Source organism: Sturnus vulgaris, chromosome 2 (assembly GCF_052056855.1).
Source record: "Sturnus vulgaris isolate bStuVul1 chromosome 2, bStuVul1.hap1, whole genome shotgun sequence".
Lineage (NCBI taxonomy): Eukaryota > Metazoa > Chordata > Aves > Passeriformes > Sturnidae > Sturnus > Sturnus vulgaris.
Window position 1 is genome coordinate 96,324,287 of NC_142244.1, and position 11,525 is coordinate 96,335,811.

Here is an 11,525-nt window from a genome sequence, read left to right on the forward strand (position 1 = left end):
TGCTCTATAGAGGCTTGGATGGGATTTTTTGGAATAAAGAGGAGCATATGGAAGAGTCTGTGTCAGAGATGAAGTCATTTCAATGGGTAAATTAACTCTGTTTCTGCTTGCTGCGCTCTCAGCATGTTTTAAGGTACTTGTATCAATAAGATCAAAGATCATAGGAGAAAATGTGTCTAACATTTTGTGAAAGAAAAGAAAATAGAAAGATCTGAGGAAGCTTGTTTTTACCACCCAAACACAGATCTGTACAAAGACAGGCGGAAACACTGAAGCATTCATAAAAGCATCTCTTCTGTCCTACAATCCAAACATCTGGAACAGCTGCCTTTGGCAATTTTTAATACTGACATAGTTTCTTTGTTAAAAGTTACTCAAGATTCTCAAGTTTGTCTTGCAATACTTGAAATTATTAGGCACTGTAGATTTTAGAAGATTGCAAAGTATGACTATAGGGCTAGGCAAGAATTTATAAGTCATTTGATTAATAGATTTTGATTGTTTCTTGTTTTTTATGTTTTATTTCTGTAACATTCATTTTATGTCTTATCATCACTATTCTAAACTCTGTCAGAATGAAAGAAATTTGACTCTTGCTAAGATCTTGTCCTAAAAGATCAATTTTGCTAAGAATGCTTAAAACAGGACTTCAGATACTTTACTTAGAGTTTTTCTTCTGATCAATGTACAAATGGCTCTAAGCATTTTAGCACCCATATTCAACTTAAAACTTGACAGAATCCAGCAAGTTAATTGTTACAGTGTGATAGAACTTGAGGTGTGAGTCTTTACCTATATTTTGTCTAGGGGAATTTTTTTCTGGGATATGGAAAATTGAGTTTGGAATGGATGAAGCAAAACCAAGAAATGATGATAACAAAGTTTCTTGCAGACTTATTTAGTGCATCCATTTTCTACGGTAACAGTTGCATGTGATAAGAATATCAGCCTTATTTAATTATTCAAGCATAACAGATGAAAGTGTCCGCTCTCAGTAGGTTTTTCCAGCCTGCACCACATCAGAAGAGTTGCCTGCAATAAGAGAAGTTCAGGATTATTCAGCATTCAACAGCCTCTCCCAACCAGCTCTGAGCTAGAACAAAGCTCTTCAGCTTGCCTTATGCACATCTCAGCTTTAATTCATGGAATCTAAACATTTAAATGATTTTCAGGTACAATTACAGGACCAAACAGTTAAAACATTGGAATGAAACTGCATAACCCTAAGGACCTAAAGTTGTTTTTCTTCGGTATTAGTCCTTCTCTGTTGCAAGACAGGAAGATTGGGTTTTCTGCATTAGATTAAACTTTGAGAAGATGCCTACTGTGCTGAAAAGGCACAGTCGGAAGTGAGAGCATCTGCAATGATGTGATAGTGTGCACATGGTGGATGAGAGATGTAGCTTCTGATGATTATAAACATCAATTCCTCAGCAGGAAATCCCACTGACAATATTAGTCGTTTTTATTTAGGAACAAGTATATCCTCCAAGTTCTGTCTAGTGTGGAAAGATTTATTTAAGAGAAGGTGAAACGCTAGCTTTATTACTGCTTTTATATGGCTCTTGCCTATATCACAGAGCTGTATGCAAAAATATAACAGGAACTCTGGAGCACCAACATGAAATTTGTATTAAAAAATAGATCAAGATCACATAGATGCTTGTGTCAGAAGTAGTTTACGCCCCATTTAAATAACACTTTTATTTTTATACACCGAGAACACTTATTTAGATTTGATCATGTTAAAAATACTGTTCTTTTAAGTGACACTAACAGTAAGAATATGCATGAATCAACTTCAAAATAAAGGCAAAGAAAAACTAGAAGTAAGCAAACAGCAGCTAAATAAAATAAAAAGTAGGCCAGTGTTGTAGCTGATGAACTAAGTATGTAAGTAGCACATGACCAAACTGGAAAACTGATAAAATAGCCATATCATAATTCTGTCATCTGCTAGATATAAACCCAAAGTAACTTATACATTGTAATTACATTCTGATGATGACTAGACTCCTTCAGTGTAAACACATTACTTCATTTTCACTTTAAATCAGTGTCTTTTTGTTCTCCTTTCTATTTATTCCTTCGGAGTTTTGAAGCATCAAATCATCTATCTGAGCAGTTTCCAACATGAATCCCAGAGCTGGGGAATGATTTATACCAGAGCCTCATGTATCAGCAGTGCTGTACTTTTTCTCCAGAATTTTGTCATATCCTGTTTTGCATATCTTGAGTATAAATGTATTTTCCACAGGGGCAGGATACAGTTTGTTTTGATCCCCATCTGAAAGACACTCAAAAGGCAAATGAAGAAAAACAGACTAAAACTTCTTTCTCCACTAAGTTTGATAAATTATCCTAATATGCAGAAATTGTAAGGAAAAGGTAGGATCGTTCTGAACTGGAGCACTACCACCTCCCTCTGTGTGGAAAAAATAGACCTGAGCTTATAGTGCTTCTATTTCTGCTTAAAAGAATGATTTGAAAATGCCTATATGCATATGATAGATAGATAGATAGATAGATAGATAGATAGATAGATAGATAGATAGATGGAATTTCTTCTTACTGCTTTGGATGGAATTACTCATAACATGTCTGTCCCTCATGAAAAAAAGAAATTCAGTATCTCCCCTCACCTATAAGATAAACTATATCTCCAATTTCAAATTCAATTTCTTTATCTCGGTAGCTCAGACACATGTGGTCAGTTGCAGACTGTGCAGAGCAAAGCTGCCCATTCCCAGAGGGTTTCCCTGCACGCTCCTGTCTTTGGCATCCCTGGGCACCTAGAGCAGGGCTCTCAGGAGCACTGTGTCTTTCTGCAGAATTAGGTTCTGTACCAATGCACCAGGAGAGCACAGAGGCCATGCACACCACAGTCACCTCCTGGCACATGGGTGCCAGCCCGTGGTCAGGCTCTGGCCAGAGGAGTTGGGAGCACAGCTCCTCACTGCACCAACACGGGTTAGGTCTCTGCCTCCTCTTAACCACTCTTACAAAACCGAGGGGCCCAGTCTAATTCATACCACTGCTCTGGATCTGAGCTTGGTCCACGAGAACTACCCTCAGTTCCTTTTGTACAACTACACCACAGTGCAGTCTTGTTCTACATGGACTGACAGAGGCTCCACAAGGCTCAGCAGATTTGTTTCAGTGCTACTCTGCTTCTGGTATCTGGAAGCAGTGAGGGCACATGAAAAAGACATTAGGCCTGATATGATCAGTCTAGATAGTCTGTGGTTAGGCAGCATGGACATAAAGCAGAGATTATCTGGAGCCAAAATACATTGCCCAGAGACAGTGGAGGTATTCAGGCTCCATGATCTTTCATTCACTTCAAATGACTGCATAAATCTCAATTAGATTTCAAGTCACTTCTGTGAATAAAACCACAAGTATTTTTCTCTCTTTCTCATTCTATTCTGGCCATTTACTTTTCCATGAGTGCCAGTGTCCCAGGGTGCAGAACAAGAAAGGCTGTTCTGCATCCTGGGACACTGGACAGTTCAGGTACAGACTTAGAAGAACAGGATTTAGTTAGAAGCAATTATCCATTGTAAGAGTATATAAGATCTCAAACCCCTCTTTGATCATAATCTGTATAAATATTAAGGCAAAAAAATTTGAACAAGATTGTTTTTTTACTTTTATCTACATATTGATACACAGTCATTAAGAAAACCTGGAAAGGGAGAAAAATGAAATCTGAGTCATTTATTAAATAGTAATTTTTTTTTCCTGTGTCAATTGTCTACAACTAAACTGTTACTGGTACAACCTGTTGTGACTATTTCTTCTGCAGGCATTCATAATGCACTATGCAAGTTACATGTCTGTTCCCAGTGTCCTACTTTAAATTTGAGATCCTCCTCTTAGACAGTTCAGCTGCCAGGCTTAAATAAACTCTATCAGTCCTGGCCTGGAATTAAAGTTTTTTCTCTCCTAATTACAGTTGGTTTACAGCATCTTCTGTATTATCACTGGAACAAGTTTTCCAGAAAAGCTGTGGTTGCTCCATCCCTGGAAGAGTTCAAGGCCAGGTTGGATGGGACTCTGAGCAACCTGGTCTGGTGGAAGGTGACCCTGCCCATGGCAGGGGAGTTGGAATTCAATGATCTTTAAAGTCCCTTCCAACCCAAACTATTTTATGATTCTAGGATATGATTTTATCATCCCGTGTACTTTCAACAAAGATAATTTTGTTCTTTATTTCATATTGTTTATCACCACTGGTGCAAGACGAGGGAATTGTGAGGGAAGATGAGGGAAAAATGAGGGAAGACTTAAGAAAGAATGATTTTTTTTTTCTTCATTATTCCATGTCCTCAGCAGTGTATGGCAAGTCTTACTGTTTAATGGTTCACAGACAGTATTATTTGGCCATATAAGGTTTTGAGGACTTGAGACATGAGTCAATCCACAGTAACCAAGTCAACATTGAAACACAGTGCCTGAAAATTGCCAAACAGTGAGGAGATTGCTTTGAACACAAATCTATGTCACAATATACATGCACCAAGCTGTGTCTCAGCTGGCTATGAAGATTTTAGAGTGATGAGTTTCAGGAAAAAGCCTTAAAGATGATGTGTAAGAAGATAAATACCTAGATTAACTACTAATAACTTGTAAAGCCTGAAGAAGTGATTGGCAAAATTATTAGACTGAGTATCAGTTGCCTATGAATAAGTACATAAAATCAGAAAAATCATGAATGTGTATAAACAGTAATGATGTTTTTTGTTTTTCTTGTTTTATGCTCCAGAAAACAAACAAAACTATATGCTTTAACACTTGATTCTTCTGTGAAATACTTGATATTTTCATCATTAAACATAATTCTATCTGTGATATTCATTGATTCCAAAGGATGCTATCAATTTTATTTTCAACAATGCAGTCATCATATTTAATGAACACAAACAGTGCTTTTTAGCTCTGAACCAGTAGGAATCAAAGAACACTGAATTCCTTCCTTAGAAGCTGCCATGGGTTTTTGCTCTTTATGTACTGAATGTTTCACAAGATTAAAAGTTTTCCCATAGGATCTAATCCAAAATGTCTTGCCATTAATCGAAGTATATTCCTTGTGTTTTCCCCTTTTGTGACATTTCTTGTTACACTGTGAAGGTAAAAGAATGAAAATAGAACATGAGTAAAAATGACAGTTTTAAGGCAAAATTATCTTTGACCATATTGCTATTTATTACTTTATCTTAGAATTTTTAATGTTCAATTTCACTATTCTTAGCTGGAGTAATGAAGCATCTGATATAACAATGTAATAATTCAAATACATGATGTAAAGAATTCAATATTGCAGAACATGAAATATAGTTTTACTTGACTTGTATAAAAATATGTCATATTTCAATAGTCCTTATGAAATTAATGAGGTAATTTCTTCATCACTTAGCAGTGATTTAAATGTAAGTAGAAAAAAAGGGGAAAAAAGGGAAAAAGAAAAGAAACACAACACAGGCCTTTGGCTATACTTCTCAGCAATGCTAAGTAAGATAAGGTCCTGAGCAATGCCATGTTATATCTGTGATTCCCCTTTTACTGTGGAAGGTAAAATATCTGAGTGGCTACTTGGGGAAGGATTAAGAGGTTGGCTTGTTATTGGGCAGAGAGCTGCTACAAAAACATTAAAAACATTTTCTCTTCATCTGGCCATAAAGAATAAATAAAAACCAAATTCGTGGCATTCATTTCATGAAAAATTTAGCAATAACATGTAAATTCAATGTTTTTTGACAGTTGTTGGAAGCTTTTTTTTTGAGCAGTGTGCTTAACAGTCTGCCTTTATCCTTTACTTTTATTTGAAAAAATATGTATCAAAGCATCTTATTTTTTACCTTTACCTCTATCTACACATCCTTACATGTCATCTTACACAGTTTACATATTTATTTTATAAATTTTATATAGATTTTTTTTCTTATGCAGCTTATATATATGCAGTTTATATGTGCTTCATGTCTAGGACTGACTTTATTATTTTATTTGATATATATGATCAACTTCACAGGAAGAGAAAAACCCAAGCACTCTTGTACACTGATTGGGCCTCAGCTGCAGGTAAGATGGTTTTTAACAAGGTTTGTCACAAGTTCAGCTCAGGGTATGTTAAGAGAAAAATTAGCACTAGTGTTTTTTTCAGATTTTCTCTCTGAAGCTGATGAATATCGTATGAATGTTCCAGTATTCGATCTGGTACATGGGCAGACAGGGTCTGGTCAAATCCAAAGATAAATATATATACCAGCCACCAATCTCAAATATGTGAGGTAGTATTAGACATAAAAATTTTATTATCTCTTCAGGACATACATGATTGTTTACCTGTAGCCTTCTTGAGGAGTCTGGATATTTCTGCGCCTCCAGACATAGATGGGATTGGTAAAAACCAGGAAGCTCATATGGCCTGAGAATCAATGAACTTATATAGCTGTGAAAGATGCCTGGCCTCGGATATGCCAAACTTTTAGAAATCTGCAAAATGAATGTGAGATTCTGACATTCTAGAGGGACTTTATTTCTTTTCTGCAGGACTGTGGTTAACAAGATTGTCTCAGAAAATGATTGGTGCAGTTGTTTTTAAAAGCTGTGTGGAGAAAAGATAAAAGTTTGACTGCCAGTTGTTTATCAACATCCTTTGGGCACACGACAAATCTACTTTTTCAAGAGCAAAGCTTTTGCTTCTGAGTAGCTTTCACTGATTTAATAAAATCCAAGTGTGCAAGCTTAGCCTGAGATGTGTGAGGCCTTCCCCATATGGTTTATGATGTTTCTGAGATAGCTTGGAGCTATGATGCCAGAATAGGAAGAAGCCTGGAGAACCCTTTTCCACTTCATTTTAAGGCTTGAGTGCCTATCCCATTTCCAATGTATCATCTGGTAACCCCATAACTGATATTAGCAGTCAATTTCAAGCCACAGATGACTTGATGAAACTTTTCAGACTCCTATTTCATCGAGTCAAGGCTGCCAAAAAGAAAAAAATAAATTCATATACACAAACATTTACAGGATTATGATGAGCCACCGTGAATTGGAATGATTTGCTAGTTTTATGATAGGCTTTGGACTACATTGCTGCTTTGAGGGAAAGAAAAAACATGCATAAAATAGCATCTGGAAGGGAGAGGTGAGTGGGAATTACCTCCAAGCTTTGAAGTAACTGTGGATGGTGAAGTCGTCTCTCATTTCTGTGAAGGCAAGCAAGCAAAATGTGTGCGGTCTTCAGATGAGCTCATTGTCCCCCACATTAAAGCTTTTACACTGGTGTTGTAGACTGGAACATTATGAAACTAAGCATTATTTCACAGACATTTTTTCCTTGAGGAAGTGACTACTTCTCAGCAGATTGCAAGACACTCCTATGCTGCTCTGTGGCTGAGTGGCCTGAAAAGTTTCAATAATAAATGTTTTTAATGGTTCAGAAGGATGAATTCTGAGTCCCCAGACAGCACAGATGTGGCATAACTTGAGTATAAAGCTATTTCAGAGTTAATTCAACTATCTTGATGCACTGATGATTTCTTTAATCATGAGAATGACAAATACTAAGTATTGAAGAAAAATACTAGGTATTGAAGAAAATCACTCATAACTCATATAGTTAGTATTGTTGCCACCAGCTTAAACAGTGATAATTTGATGCAGTACTTGAATTGGATTCAAATACCACTAATCACATTTAACAAGAAAGACCAGATGTTTTCTGAGAGAAATTACTGCAAACACATCTCTATTTATAATGCAATCTTTTACCAGCAAGTTCTACAAAGTTTCAGTTGGTTTATTCCAGTCTCTAAGGAGACAAGATCTCTTGTCTTCAGTTGATTTTGTAGATTTTTATTCTCTCATCAATGTTTCCCCTATCCAACCAAAATAAAGGGGATCATTTTAAAGTTAGTGGTATTTTCTGATAGAAGAGCTATTGCCATTAATTGTAGCAAACTTTTGTAATGCCACACCTCTTCAAAAGGAACTTGCATGTGCCTTGGAGTCCTGTAGGTCCAACATAGTATTTACTTTATTTTTCTTATTTCCAGGACACATTTTGTGACATGGTTACTCTCCTTGGTTATTTTCTGAAAAAGGCTGTCTTTTCTGTCTGTGTATTATCCTGGAAAAGAAACACAGCAGTTACAAAACAGTGTAATTACTTAATCATTACTTTTCTATCCCAGTACTATGATCATACTGTACAAAGTTGCCCAAGTGGATGAATATTTTCCGTTTCAGGCTCTAGTGTAATACCACAAATGCACAACACATTTTGGAGGCCCTGTCCCAACAAGAAAAAAAAAATCTTTTTTTTCCATCACAGCTGACTGAAAGCTATAATAATCAGTATGAGTAAATTGTATGACACTCATTAATATTTAACACATGGTTTTCACTTGATTTTGTTGATAAACAATGGATATCCAGAGAAATTAGGTATTAATGCTGTCATACAACAGAAAATTAAACACTAGTTTTGTTGACCACTGTTGTGATCCTGATCTGCAATGGTAGCCAAGATTGATAAAATAGCAACATAGTGCCAAGCTAAAGTCCATAAACAGTGCATTTTACTCTTTTATATGATCTTTTATTTAGCTTGTAATTGCTTTCCAGAATATTAAACTAATCTGGATATGTAATAAAAGTAAAAACTGAGAGTGCTCCATATATTCCCATTGGATAATGGTTTTCAAAGCAAAAATTAAATAGATTTTGGCTATGTGACCTGTGTCATTTCACACAACCCGATCATGCCTCTGATTCTCCCATATGCTCATACAAGGATTTGTATCAGAGAGCTGTGACACCCTTAAGCAAACTTCATTTTCCCATAATCACATCACATTTTAGGGCATAATTAATTTGAATACATTTTGGAGTCTTCTTTCAATGCTAAGTTTTATATAATTCAACTTTCTAACATTTTTTCTGTCACTCTGTCCAGCAGACTCCAGAGTATCTCTTACTGAAAAAGTATTTTAAAAATACACAAAGTTAACTGCCTTTCATTTTCTAATACTAGAGTGTCTTGACTCTGCTTCAGTTGTTAAAACTTCCAAATACACAACAGGAACATTTTGGACAGAACAACATTAATAATTGCACCAATCACTCAGTGTTGGCTCAACACCTCAGTATTAAAAGTTTAATTCCAGACCATTTATATACATAAAACCTATATATACTAACTGCAACAAGTTCAAAATCTTACATATTTCCATGTATGATTCAAAAAGTATTTGTACCTTCATCTCTGTGAAGGCACTCTGAGAACTCTACTGGCTCCATCCACTGGGCAATGGAAAGATCTCTGAGTTTTCTCTGCTTCAGCTTCAGCTTCCTCCTGTAAGACATGGCAAGCAATAGACTGCCAGTTCCTTCCAAGTGAATTGCATTTTATTAGCCTTGTAGAATATCCCACTGATTTTCTTGTATTTATTTTGACTCATTTGATGTTTTAGAAAGGAAATCACTGGAAGAATACATTGGAACTGAACAAATATTTCTTTCTTTTAAAAATAAGCAGCTTAATTTCACCTACACAGAAGCAAATCCCTCCATGTATGATAAAAAACTGTGGTATGTTGGTATTAAGTGGAAAGGTAGCTAATGCAATGAAATTTGATAATTTCTGTAATATCAGTAGATATCACCAAGACTATTTTTGGTGGATCTAGAACTTTACTGACCTTTTAGTTGGCACTCTAGATTGATTTTATACTAATACAGACATTACCCTTAACTCAGATAGACATGAGGAGATGACAGAGTAGTACCATTAGTCTGAGTAATTCTAGCTAGATTGAGATGTCTGTCAACTGAATATTTACAGATGTGCCAAAATACAGAGTATCATTCCTTCACGTAAATGGCCAATATCTCACTTGAGATACTAAAGGAAGGCAACTTTAAGCCAGACTTTAAGTGGGAACAGCATTTTACAGCCTTTACCTCTTGGACTGATAGTTGCTCTGTATCCAATCACCTCAGTTAATCCATCCCCTGCCTGTGGGAGCATTAAGGTTTACATATATCCTATAACTTCATAAAAATATAGAATTACAAATAGCAACTGGAATAAGCTACTGGGAACCTGCCCACTCCTATTGATATCCCAAAACACTTGTAAGTTTATTTTATTTACTATTCTTCTCTATAGTCTCCAGACAGCAGCACAAGCTCAGTGGATTTGAACAAATCTCCATCTTATACTGTAGGACATTTACAGCTGGGATAACTCATGAATACTTCAAGCATGAAGAAGTTTGCTGTGATATTTGCTGTGTGAATCTTGTGCTTCTGGCTTGCAGTTACCCCTTTCTTTGGGCTGTAGGCACGATTAGACAGCTCTAATCATTTGCACCTTCCCTCTAGACAATGTACAGCATATTTATGGATTTGTTTCTACTTCTGCTGTTCCTGAGTTTCAATGTTGAAAACAGTAGTATTTCTCATCCCTCTCGGCACTGTTTTCCAAATTCTGACATTGACAACCACTAACAAGAATTGTTCTTTATTCAACTTCTTTGTCTTACATACAATTTTACTGGGGTTCCACAGAGCTCTATCTTGCACTCACCTATACCCCAGTCTGCAGGATTATATTATACTCATTTTTATGTGGGCATATTTCTTACCACTGATAGCAGAGAGATTCTAGACATCTAGATTATAAAATGCAATTCACTTTTTTGACTACTGAAGAAAGATGAGATTAAAGCCACTTAGGGTTTTTATGCAGTTTTAATTCGTTGGGTTCTGCACTCACGCATTCCACTCACATCTTTACTCTGTGTTTTGCTGCTTCTGTTCCTCTTGCTCTGTCTTGTGAATTTTTTGGAAGTTGTTAGATATCTTACTGTTCTTGCAGCATTTCTAAATCTCAGGCATCATTTTATTGCCCTTTTTCCAACCTGTAAATGAAACTCAAGATAATTTTAGTAGGGAGGTAATATAAAAGGAGATCTTTATTTGAAGGCCTTCAGGGGCAGTTATGGATAGATGCCCACAAAACCCCACCCCTACAGGGATGAATACACGTTTAGGAAATTAGGATAATTGATAAAAAGCACCAATTAGGAAGACAAGTGGTGATGCAATTCCCACCCAGGTCAAGCCCCTTCTCTTGAGCCCCCCTTCAGCACTAACAGTACTTTGTCCATGAGAATGAATCTCTAGGATTTGTTCTCAGCCTTGGTTCCCAGGAAGGGAACCTGGGGCCTTGTACCTCCCAGGGCTTGGAGCTCTGGAATTTATTTTGTCTTCCTGCTCAGGGAAAGGCCATGGAAAAGTACTGGGAAAACTAGCTACTAATACAATAGGTGACAGAGTTACAAATAGATGTGTGAAGAATACAAAGGACATATAAAAGAAAAAAGGCAAAACCCAAACGACACCAATATGACCTTGCATGTTCCCATCTCTTGTGTACTTTGTTTTTGGTACTTTTTGCTGTTTGATCTGAGCATTTCTACTTTATAGAATCTGTTTTCCAGCTGCCTGTC

General features: G+C 36.4%; 1 long non-coding RNA gene across 1 annotated transcript; it reads right to left on the bottom strand.

Moving 5' to 3' along the window:
* Positions 1-7,991: 7,991 nt before the first annotated feature.
* On the bottom strand, positions 7,992-11,031 carry LOC148224914 (uncharacterized). The gene is made up of 3 exons (XR_015801992.1): positions 10,803-11,031; positions 9,267-9,364; positions 7,992-8,137 (listed from the first exon to the last, which is right to left on the bottom strand). It is a non-coding gene; the product is annotated as an uncharacterized LOC148224914 (long non-coding RNA).
* Positions 11,032-11,525: the final 494 nt, after the last annotated feature.